Raw genomic sequence first — 13,267 nt, forward strand, 5'->3', positions numbered from 1 at the left:
TTATAGTACATTCCATAATATGAAAAAAGGTTTTCTTTGTGGGAAGGTATAGTAAAATTAATTGAATGTATTTATAGTCTGTTTTACGCCTTTTTTCATACTATGGAATTTACAAGTCATTTATTTCTGAGCCGATTGTTTTCTAAGATGCATACAAAATTAGCTTTTTTTTCTTTTTTTTTTTTCTTTTTACAAAAAAAACCCTACATTTTTGTAGGATGGGACGGACTAGGCTATAGATACTTACTTGTCTGTACTTTATTGTTTTAATGGTCTTGAACTGTAAAGAACAATCTCACTGTGACGGTACATGCTCTTAATTTGTTTTCGCCTGTGGCGATTTTAATTGTGTTAGAGGGCCGTGTGCAGTTTCATTGCACGTAGCCCAGGTGGGCAACTTGTTACGTAATACTTCGCGCGATCGGGCATTCCAATATGCACTTAGTCCAGCCGTGGAGGCCATGTGGCGAGTAGTTACGTAATACCTCTGCGAGTGCGGTTTCGACGACCGTGATTTGGCGACGATGGCGTCAGTAAGTCTGACGATCAGAGAGAAATAATACCGCTTGGTCACGGTGGAAATATCAGATGATAGGGGGAGGTACCGCCTTGTACCCCCAGGCGAATTCTGATTTTTATAATAAATAGCTAGTTTTTAGAAATATCGAGGAGAACCAAAAAGGAAGGTATCCCGGGGGAACGTGTCCGTTTGGACTGGTAAATATTTTATTTCTGCTCTGTGTATAACCTTGATGTGATTGATGTGACTTTAAATATTTTAATACTGTATTATACCAATATTCTTTAGACAGTGTCTTCGGTCATCTGACGAAGTAAATCGTAGACTTTTTGTTCTAACATTATACGAGTATTTGGTAATATAAAGCTTAGCCAGTCATCCTAGAAGACCTAGGTAAACTGTAGGTTATTGTCTTTATTGTGATAGGTACCAGTATTAATTCTGTGTTACAAGGTTACTGAAGGAGTAGTTAGGGTTAATTAAAAATTAACCCGTTAGGAATAGAGCTGTAATTCCTTTATTAATTAAGTTCCCCTGGAAGCGTTTCTAAATTATCACACGTTACTGAACGAGTAGTAAGGGTTAATTAAAAATTAACCAGTTAGGAATGGTGGTGTAATTCCTTTATTAATTAACTTCTCCTGGAAGCGTTTCTCAATTATCACACGTGTGGGTGTTGTGTCACGGTGAAGTGATTCGCATATTGTGTAACTAAACACCTAGAGATTAACTAATTAAGTGATCAGTTCTGGGTTGTTATTATTGTTGTTATTAATTAACTACTACGGCTGTACATTTGTCAGCGTAGGTTAATACAGATTCCAAAGTGTATTGTGTTTTGTTGTGTTTCTAGTGAGCTAAACGTGCTATAATAATATATACCTTGTATAAGATCGTATCTCTGATCATACCTAGAGACGAGCCATACTAGGGTTTAATAGCCTGTTACAGAGAGATCTAATAGATATACAGTTAGGAGAGATATTTTGATAATCGTGTTTTATTCAGATACGGGTATTATAGAATCCCCGTGACACTCACAAATGAACGAGATGCAAACGACAACAAATCGGATCTCAATGATTGCACGAACCGTGCATGAGAAAACAAACTGACCGGAGTTGAAAGCGTAACGCAATTTGGGACATTGACCATATGCACACCAAGGTCGTTTCGGTGTGGATGGCGTCGGCTTGTTGTCATTTGTTTTTTGTCGCAGAAAAATTGTTGGTACGGCATCTTTTTTTAAAAGCCATAACACATGGTATTCCCATATCTCGCTTAAGCCGACAAGCCAGTTCGGACGAATCGAAACTAAAGTATCTGCTGTCGCAACGGTCTCCGGCATTTTCTTCCTGTCCAGTATTTCCACGTTGTTTTAATCAAATTCACACACAGCTTTCTCACAGCAACATTACTAGGAAATGCGTGAAGACTAAATTTATCGGCTTTTGTATTGCTACAGCCGCCAACAACACGCCGTTTAACCATAATAAACACAAAAGAAGCAATGAACAATGGCGCTGACTATCGAAAGGAGTTCCCTTCGTGACGTCACGGATCAAATCTTAAAGAAATTCCCGAAACGAATTCAGCTGGTTCTGTTTTTCAGGTTAATATTTTTAAATGGAAAATATACCGTATATAATTTTTTTACATTTTTTTTTTTTTAATTTTCTAATCATATTAAATAATATGTTGATTGATATAGCCCAATACACCATACATCTGGAGCAGCACTTTAATAGCAATGCGACATATTCGCACATTTCTACTTTCTCTTTCACGATACTGCCACGTGATTTAAATACTTTGGTAGAGTCAGATTTCTAGTACATGTGATCGGCTTACATTAGGGTTGTTTTGTTTGAGGTTTTTTTTGTTGTTGTTTTTGTTTTGGGTTGTTTTTTTTTGGGGGGGGGGGGGTGTGTTATGGGTTGCTATGATTCGAGTTAGTAGTATAATAAATGACGTGTTAACTACAGTACACCGATAATAAAAGTTAATCCAGCTTGTAAAAAAAAATATATTATAAATATTGCAGTAAGACATATTTGGGTAAAAAACAATAGATGTTGACATTTTCTCTGTTATGACATTATTTTTTTAAAATAGAGAATTTGCAGGTACATAACATGTGTATTATGATATGATAAATGTGATAACCCTATGTTATGTGGTTGTTACACTTTTAATTTCTTTTTAGTTTAAATGATTTACAAATAGGCCTACTGACATTACTTTTTGTAAGAATTTTATTAGACATTTTACAGTTAGAATACCATAGTTGTTACAATGTCAGTTCACATTCAGTTCACAGGTTTGTGTCCATGGAAAAATCATAATATTCTGCGATGAAGACTAAAATTATTGTACTTGTTTTAAATAAAACAAAATAAGCATAAATAAATCAGTTTCAATTCAGATTATCATGATTCATAATTTTAATGCAACATGATATGCATATAACACATAAGAAATCAATAAATATTGTGTTCATGGTGTTTCTTTTTCTTGTGTAAGACTGCAATGGCCCATTCCTTCATCTTTGAGAACCATCATATTAGTTAAAATAGGATATTTATTTTGAAAACATTAACTCTTAAGATATTTAATTTAGAAATCATTACTCCTCAAACTTAATCATGTTCATGGGTGCAATTCCTTTCGGTCTCTTGCCTCCAAATCTGGTTATTTTGAGGGTTACGATTTTCCCCTCCTCTGCATTTTGAGAAGTGTGATTTCCACCCCCATCGTAAGCATTTTGAGGAGTGCGATTTTTAGCACTCCTGTGTTTTTCAAAAACGAAAGTCTGCGTTACAGGTACATCTTACAGTTATTTGAAAACTGCGTACAATGACGGATCCATATAGCGTTACAGGTACATCTTACAGTTATTTGAAAACTGCCTACAATGACGGGTCCATATAGCGTTACAGGTATATCTTACAATTATTTGAAAACTGCCTACAATGACGGATCCATATAACGTTACAAGTACATCTTACAGTTATTTGAAAACTGCCTACAATGATAGATACATATAGCGTTACATCGTACATCTTACAGTTATAATGTAAAAACTACCTTCAATGACTGATCCATATAGCGTTACATCGTACATCTTAGTTATTTGAAAACTACCTACAATGATGGATCCATATAGCGTTACAGGTACATCTTACAGTTATTTGAAACCTACCTACAATAACGGATCCATATAGCATTACAAGTACATCTTACAGTTGTTTGAAAACTACCTACAATGACTGATCCATATAGCGTTACATCGTACATCTTAGTTATTTAAAAACTACCTACAATGACGGATCCATATAGCGTTACAGGTACATCTTACAGTTATTTGAAACCTACCTACAATAACGGATCCATATAGCATTACAAGTACATCTTACAGTTGTTTGAAAACTACCTACAATGACTGATCCATATAGCGTTACAAGTACATCTTACAGTTGTTTGAAAACTACCTACAATGACTGATCCATATAGCGTTACAAGTACATCTTACACGGATCCTTATAGAAATCATTTAGAAATCTACTTGTCTGCCACTATTTTCACTTGCGCAAATACGTGGTTTGTTTTATTCAAGTGTAAGGATGATGTTTTTGATTGCTTATAATGAAACTGCATTGAACATTTCCACTTCTCCACTGGACAACCATTGAGGTATATTTTGCTTGTCCAAACAGATTTTCAGTTGTCAGGACAAACGGACAAGTGCTTATTTTGAACACTGCTAATGGAAAATATGTACGGATTTCTTTTCTAAGACTATGTTTAATGACAAATGTATGACATCCAATAACAAATGATGAATAAATCAATGTGCTCTGTTTGTATCGTTAACCAAAACATGTCCAGCTAGGGTTAATACATGTGTACAACATAACCATGCATACTCGTCTGATTATTATGAAACGTGGTACTATGACATGCGATCTCTTTTCTTTCTTATTTTTAAAATCTCAAATAGGGGAGAGAGCCACACGTTTTAGTAATAATAAATCTTAATGATAATTCGTTCATGATCGGAAATCGAAGATGTTTATGAAGTGAATATGCGCCAGGGACGTCTAACTGCAACCTACACATTACTAGTTGTGTAAAAGTAGATGTATGTAATTACGTCTCTTGCCTGTGCATCATCTAGTCCTGACACAAACGTGACCTGAGTACACAAACCCAAAGTTTATTGATTCTCTGACATTCCAGACGAAAATAAAATAAACGTTATTGGTATTTAGTTTCGAGTTGGGACAAATGTGAATTGAAGAAAGGGAAACTGTTATCACCCGTCCTGATCCAGAGAACTGTCAGTTCTACCTTCTCTGAAACAGTTCACTGTTGTAACCCGTACTGATCCAGACAGCTGTTAGTGCTGCCTTCTCTGAAACGGTTCACTGTTGTCACCCGTACTGATCCAGACAGCTGTTAGTGCTGCCTTCTCTAAAACAGTTCACTGTTGTCGCCCGTACTGATCAAGAAAGACGTTAGTGCTGCTTTCTCTGAAACAGTTCACTGTTGTCACCCGTACTCGTCCAGACAGCCGTTAGTGCTGCCTTCTCTAAAACAGTTCACTGTTGTCATCCGTACTAATCCAGACAGCCGTTAGTGCTGCCTTCTCTAAAACAGTTCACTGTTGTCACTTGTACTCATCCAGGCAGCCGTTAGTGCTGCCTTCTCTAAAACAGTTCACTGTTGTCACCCGTACTCATCCAGACTGCCTTCTCTGAAACAGTTTACTGTTGTCACCCGTACTCATCCAGACAGCTGTTAGTGCTTCCTTCTCTAAAACAGTTCACTGTTGTCATCCGTACTCATCCAGACTGCCTTCTCTGAAACAGTTCACTGTTGTCACCCGTACTGATCCAGACAGCTGTTAGTGCTGCCTTCTCTGAAACAGTTCACTGTTGTCACCCGTACTGATCCAGACTGCCTTCTCTGAAACAGTTCACTGTTGTCATCCGTACTGATCCAGACGGCTGTTAGTGCTGCCTTCTCTGAAACAGTTCACTGCTGTCACCCGTACTCATCCAGACGGCCGTTAGTGCTGCCTTCTCTGAAACAGTTCACTGCTGTCACCCGTACTCATCCAGACGGCCGTTAGTGCTGCCTTCTCTGAAACAGTTCACTGCTGTCACCCGTACTCATCCAGACGGCCGTTAGTGCTGCCTTCTCTGAAACAGTTCACTGCTGTCACCAGTACTCATCCAGACGGCCGTTAGTGCTGCCTTCTCTGAAACAGTTCACTGCTGTCACCCGTACTCATCCAGACGGCCGTTAGTGCTGCCTTCTCTGAAACAGTTCACTGCTGTCACCCGTACTGATCCAGACGGCCGTTAGTGCTGCCTTCTCTGAAACAGTTCACTGCTGTCACCCGTACTCATCCAGACGGCCGTTAGTGCTGCCTTCTCTGAAACAGTTCACTGCTGTCACCCGTACTCATCCAGACGGCCGTTAGTGCTGCCTTCTCTGAAACAGTTCACTGCTGTCACCCGTACTGATCCAGACGGCCGTTAGTGCTGCCTTCTCTGAAACAGTTCACTGTTGTCACCCGTACTGACCCGGACAGCTGTTAGTGTTGCCTTCTCTGAAACATCATTTGCTGCTAATCGAAAAGAGTAGCCCATGAAGTGGTAACATCGGGTTTCCTCTCTCAATAGCTGTGTGGTTCTTAACCATATGTCTGACGCCATATAACCGTAAATAAAATGTGTGGAGTGCGTCGTTAAATAAAACATTTCCTTCCTCTTATCCAAACATGACTGAGAGAAAACTGCACTTTTTACAACATTGTAACATATTTTATGAATTAAGAAACATATGTTTAAATGGCGTAATCATTAAAAATAACCATACAAAAAGGATTGCCATCCAAGATGAAGTTAAAATATGTTTATTAATGCTAAACCCTTTATACGTTTATAATTAAGACAGCAGAGGAATGGGGAAATAAACAGTTTAAAGAAATGCTAAAGCAAGGATTTTGGACTGGTGTGCCTATTCAACGATACATAATTCACATTATTGCTTAATATCAACAAGTATACTCGTATAGTTAATTAATAAAACGGTTAAATGTGACGGCTATTATATATAACAGGCGCAGCCATTTTGTAAAATCCCAGTGAATACGCCCTCTGGCGAGCTGGTGGTTACGTAATACCTAACGTGTCACGTCAGGAATTAGTCTTCGAACTCGAGAAACAAAACATACCTGATTTTTGCGAATGCATCGCAATATTCTGTAATAATATCTATCCCAGTAACACAGCAACGTGTATATGTGGTTTATTTTTCAATACAAAATAAACCACCATTGTCAAAGTGTTGAAATAACTGTATTATATTTTGTATATAAATTAACCCGCGTACTGAAATAATAGTCGGAGTGTTTTGCTTAATTTGTCTTTTCTTTCCGTGGCCTGTACCTGTGGTTCTTAATTGGCAGGTGTATATTTCGACGGTCCCTAGACACTGTGTCTAGACACACTAAAAAGACGTGCCTCTTTTATTAAGATCACAGGGTATTGTGTAATAACTTCAAATCGTAATGGACTTTACCAGCTTTATTACTGCAAGTAATTCTGTAAAACCCTTGATTAAGTAGACTTTCCCATCTAAAATCACAAAACTGACCAATTACGTAGTCCCAGAAAAAAGAAAATTATCACTTAAGTATCGTGAGTGGTCGTTTTTGCTCGAACGTATCCTACCAATAGGCCTAATAATATGCATTTTTTCTTCGTATTATTTAAAAGAAAAAAATACTATAACTCCATTTCGTTATATTGATGCAAATTGAAATATATTTAGTTAAATAGTTTATTAAACTATCAAGTCATTTATGTTGTTTTACAAGTCAGGTTGATGAAAGCGAAGCGCCTTGTCGTAAATTAGATCATTTGTTTACGTTGTGCATACTATACAAGTTGGACCTGAGCTGACGTCACTTCGCCCCAAGCTATACCACCGGACGTCACAAAAACGAAACAAAATGGCTGCCCCCAGTTAGCAGGAATAATCACGTTTTTTTATTAATTCTAAAATTACGCGTTTTTCATTTGTTAAAGTGTCAGTGTGTGTCGGTGGTCCGGGTATGCATCTTTCCAACACGTAAGGCTCTTGTTGGAGTTTAGTCTACTTTTAAGACAAAAAATAAATTGGAGACACTATGACCAGCAAGAGTGTCAAAATAATTAATAACCAAAAAAAAAAGAAAAAAAAGAAAAAAACACAACAAAAACAACAACAACATTTATACTAAACAGTTACTGATTACCTTCAAATGCATTCTTTATTTGTAACCTAAATTTGTAAAATCCAGGGAAGAAGGAAGGAAATGTTTTATTTAACGACGCACTCAACACATTTTATTTACGGTTATATGGCGTCAGATGGGTTATGGTCCACACAGATATTGAGAGAGGAAACCCGCTGTTGCCACTTCATGGGCTACTCTTTTCGATTAGCAGCAAGGGATCTGTTATATGCACCATCCCACAGACAGGGTAGTACATACCACATACCAGTCGTGGTGAACTGGCTGGAACGAGAAATAGCCCAATGGGCTCACCGACAGGGATTGATCTCAGACCGCCGCGCGCTTAACCACTGGGCTACGTCTCGTCCCTTATTTTCAGAATTAACTCAATATAAATAAAGTTGTTATATTTTTGTGGAATGACAGCAAAGCTTTTTTTCATAAGTTTGTGGTTGTTTACATTAAAATTAACTGTTGACGTTGCATTACGATACCTACCCATTAATTGGATATAATTTGTTCTCTTCTTTGTTTGTATTGGTTAAATCTCCCAGGGCAATATCACTTTTGATCGGAACTGTGAGACCCACTGAGGGCAATATCATTATTTACGGAAGGTCATGTGACTGATTTTCGACCAATAAGAATACAGATATATTCGCATTATGTAATACCACATACACACACACAGGATTGGGCACAAGTTATCCAACTTGGAGGCCCTCCAGGTCTAGGTCACCAATGCATACAATCCAATGGGGAAAAAAAGGAACGGTCGAATCGATCATTCCGTGACGTACAAGATAACTTGAAATTAACTTGTCTGTGACGCACAATTTATTTTCAAACTTTTTTTCTTTCTGGATATGTAAGAAATAGAATACAACATTCGCGTCCGTTTGATACCATTTTTCGTTAGATGACAAATATGCCTGATATATGATGACAAATATACTTGTGATAACCAGGTCACCAATGCCATACCATACAATGGAAAAGCACGGTAGAAATCGATCACTAGATGTGACGTATAAGTTAAACTGAAATTGAATTGTCTGTGACGCACAAGTTAATTGTAGACGCTAGGGTCGTACATAGTTTTAGGCGTTTAAATTTATTTTAAAACTCTTTTCTCAAGATATGTAAGAAGTAGAATACTACTTGAGCAGCCGTTAGATACCATTTATCTTACAACTCGTTGTTTAAAAACGTATCCAATTCGCTTTCGCTCGTTGGATACGTTTTAAACAACTCATTGTAATTAAGATAAACGGTATCTTTCATTTCAACTTATTTTCATGCTCATATCCAATTAAGGTCCAAGCACGCTGTCCTGGGCACACACCTCGGCTATCTGGGCTGTCTGTTCAGGACGGTGGGTTAGTTATTAGTTGGTTAGTGGTTAGTGAGAGAGAAGAGGGTGTGTAGTGGCCTCACACCTACCCATTGAGCCCTTAAGAACTCGCTCTGGATGGGAGCCGATATCGGGCTGCGAACCCTGTACCTACCAGCCTGTAGTCAGATGGCTTAACCACTGAGCCACCGAAGCCGGTATCTAACGGCCGCTCATTGTAGTATTCTCTATTTAACATTTTATCTTTTCGGACATATTATATTAACGTTTAACATTAATGTTAATTAAGTAGTGTATTTATGTAAATGCATATTGTAATGTATTTATATGCTGAACACGCTGCGAAATGATCGCAATCCAAATAAATTATTCGTATTCGTATATCCAATGTGTTAAGATCGTGAACTAATGTTTGTAGCAGTCACTGTTCATTTTACTTCGTGATTATTGTCGTTCAAATTCAGTTTGAGCTACTTCAAAAGTTAGGCCAACAACAAACACCGTAAGCTTATTCATACAGGTACTGATATTGTAAACCAGTAAATATTTGAGTTGTAAACATGTTACAGTGGAGGAAAACTCAGAATAAGCCCTTTAATTAGATCCAAGGAATCTCGCGTAGGGACCAGAAATGTGGCTGGGTGGCCAGATTAGAGAAAGTAGAGGTGCGAAGCGTAAACAATTGTGTGTAAAACAAATGTACTTGGCGCTTTTCGGCATTCAGTGTTTTACGTGTTAGTCACGTTCCGCAATGTTTTGACATCTGTAAAATACGTCAACGTTAATTATATCATATACTTTCTGTTATTTATATATGTATGTAAATGCCTTCTTTTTTCGTTTTTTTTTTTCTGTCAATAAATACATGTAGCCTATATGCCCAAACATATATTTCAAGTTGAAATGAAACTGAAAGCCACCGAGCAACATTTAATTAACCGTTATAAAACGGTGTCAACACACTAAACATGGAAACAACTATGAATAGGGATTAATTAGGCCTCGTTTTATATTATCATATAACTTTGTAGTTAAATGTTATTCATACAAACACAAATATGCAAATAATTCTGTGTACACAGCCTGTACCAGTTTTTATAACCGAATTAAACATGTAATTCTGACTGACTGACACACACACACACGCACGCACGCACACATATACACAAACACACACGCATACACAAACACACACATACACACACACGCACACACACACACAAACACATACATACACAAACACATACACGCATACACACACACAAACACATACATACACACACACGACACACATTGTAACACACACACACACACACAACCCTCCCCCCCCACACACATACTTTATGCAACGCTATCAACAAATTTAATTATATAATATAAAGTTTGTTTTGTTTAACGACACCACTAGAGCATATTGATTTATTAATCATCGGCAACTGGTTGTCAAACATTTGGTAATTTGATATATAGTTTTAGATAGGAAACCGTCTTAATTTTTCCATTAGTAGCAAGGGATCTTTTATATGCACCATCCCACAGACAGGAGAGCACATACCACGGCCTTTGATATACCAGTCGTGATGCATTGGCTGGAACGAAAAATAGCCCAACAGGCCCACCGACGGGATAATTATATAGGCCCTAATATAGGCCTAGTTAGCCCAAGTACCTCGATGCAATAACTGGGCTCGATGAGATTTTAATGCATTTTATCACAAAACTGACCTGCGTTTTGAGTGTTAATGTCATATACTGCTTTTTCATTCATTATTTATGTATAAAGTTAAAGATTGTTTTGTTTAACGACACCACTAGAGCACATTGATTTACTATGGTCAAACATTTGGTAATTCTGACAATCTTAGAGGGTATGTGTGTGCGTGTGTGTGTGTGTGTGTGTGTGTGTGTGTGTGTGTGTGTGTGTGTGTGTGTGTTGTGTTAAATTGTATTATCATAATCTGTTCCAAGTACATTCCTAACTGTGTAGCAATGATACCTACTGATATAATCTCTGCAATTAAAAACCCATCGAATATATATAATGTCCACAGCAAAACAAAAACAAAAAAGAAAGAAAAAAGTGCGTGGAAATTAAAAATTCCACTTTCGTAAATTTTAATAATAAAAGGGCCTATTAGAGAATAGGCCCTTTTGTGATTAAAATTAACATATTAATTACTTTTTTCTTTTACCAAATCAGTAGAATTTCTGTTTGTTTGTTAAAGCTGTATTTTATTTGCATGACGTATGGTATATGTGTATTAAAGTATATAAAATAAAAACACGTTACTGCTGTCAAAACACTAAATAAATATAGGCGATATTGCTGTTTTAAAAGAACGATTAGCGACTCGTCGTTTTGAGCGTCTAAATACGGTATGCTACGGTATAACTATATATTTATTACCCCAGCAGGCACTCATAACGGGGAAAATAAAAATCATTGAGAAATTATCATGAATTGGTCTAACGAACAATACTATTGGATGATTTGACGCCTACAAACCAATGACATTGTCGGTACTAAATATGACGTCATCATGATTTGGCAAATCACACACAATGACGTTATGTAGTTTAAAGAGTTTGCTGTTTACGGTTGTCTGTTTTTAGTGTTAAATTTTATAACAAAATGTCATTTTAATGCAATTCATTATAGATTTTGTATCAAAATAAAGAGAACTTTTGTTTTTGAAAATCGTCTATGAACGTGATTAAATAACAAAGTTACAGCAATACTCGAAACAGGCGTAAAGTGGTTTACATCGTTTATAGTTTATATCTATACACGTACATGCATGTGTGTCGAAAATAAAGGCTTTTAGAGAAAAAATAGCTCAGGTAATAAAGAGAATAACAAACTCGCTGCCAGTTATTATCAAATTTATGTCCCTCATGAAATAATTTTCACTTGTCACTCGCTAAAGCTCGTGACAGCTAAAAATTATTTCACTCGGGACATAAATTTGATAATAACTGGAAACTCGTTTATTATCATATAAATATATATTCAGGCGCGTGTGCAGGTGGATCTAGACTGTGCCCCTCTATATAAGGTACCCCCCCCCCCCCCCCCCCCCCCCCCCCCCGTTCCTAAAATGTCGCTCACTACACTGAGAGATTCCCAGTCTGGAGCTCCACGCGGTAAGACGTGTTTGTTTCGCTTGTGCACACTGCACGTGCTTTCGTGTGCTCGACTTGGGAGTCCTTCATTTCGTTGTTTTTGTCAGCAAAATGAACTTCTCTACTGGGATGTATGCGGCCATTAGAACTGACTGAACGCTGGAACGCTTCTCGTTTCGACAGCCTGCACCACCAGGTTGGATTTTTTTTTTTAGCGAGATTCCTTGCCTCCACGTCATTTCTCCGTCTGACTGTCGACTTGTTTTTTTCGTGACTCGTATGACGGCCATTCTGCAGAACGCCACGGTTGTTCGCGTTTAGTCTCTACATGTCCGAGCCTGTCCTAGCAGCACTGGAAGATTGACCGCCCCACTCTAAGAAGAAATAGGAAGCGAGGTCGGCCCATACTACTCTTTTTCTAGACTTTACCTTGCTTTATAGTGATACCATCTCGTATCCTCCGGAGTCGAGCCCGTCCGCACCACTATACCAACCCATGAAGACTGGACTATACCCTAGTCTGATACTCTCTCTCGTTCAGACGGATCCGGCTTCTCAAGATCTGTATTTGAATTTCAGCACAGCATTACACTTTCAACGTCTATCGACTGTCAATCTAGGGGTTTTCTTGACGGGATGCAACCCATCTCGTCCCTTTAAGCTGTGCACCCAAACGGCCTTAACGAGGCCACTCGCGTGGACATATCGATCGGACTTTAAACTTTTAGATCTGCGTTCAAAATTTTATGTCGAAATTACTTCTTCTTTTTTCAATATTATTAAATAGTCCGATCCTCTCTTCTTTCTCTTATTTAATTTTTGACTGTCCTTCTAAAATGCTCCAAATTATATAAATATTCGGCCGAGCAGTCAATTTGTCTTATTTTTGGCTTGTAACCTTTTTATTTATTTTATTTATTCTATTAATTTTTTTTTACTAATTGCTATTTTCAAAATTCTGCCCATTTTCAACACACAC

The sequence above is a fragment of the Gigantopelta aegis genome, chromosome 4 (assembly GCF_016097555.1).
Source record: "Gigantopelta aegis isolate Gae_Host chromosome 4, Gae_host_genome, whole genome shotgun sequence".
Classification (NCBI taxonomy): domain Eukaryota; kingdom Metazoa; phylum Mollusca; class Gastropoda; order Neomphalida; family Peltospiridae; genus Gigantopelta; species Gigantopelta aegis.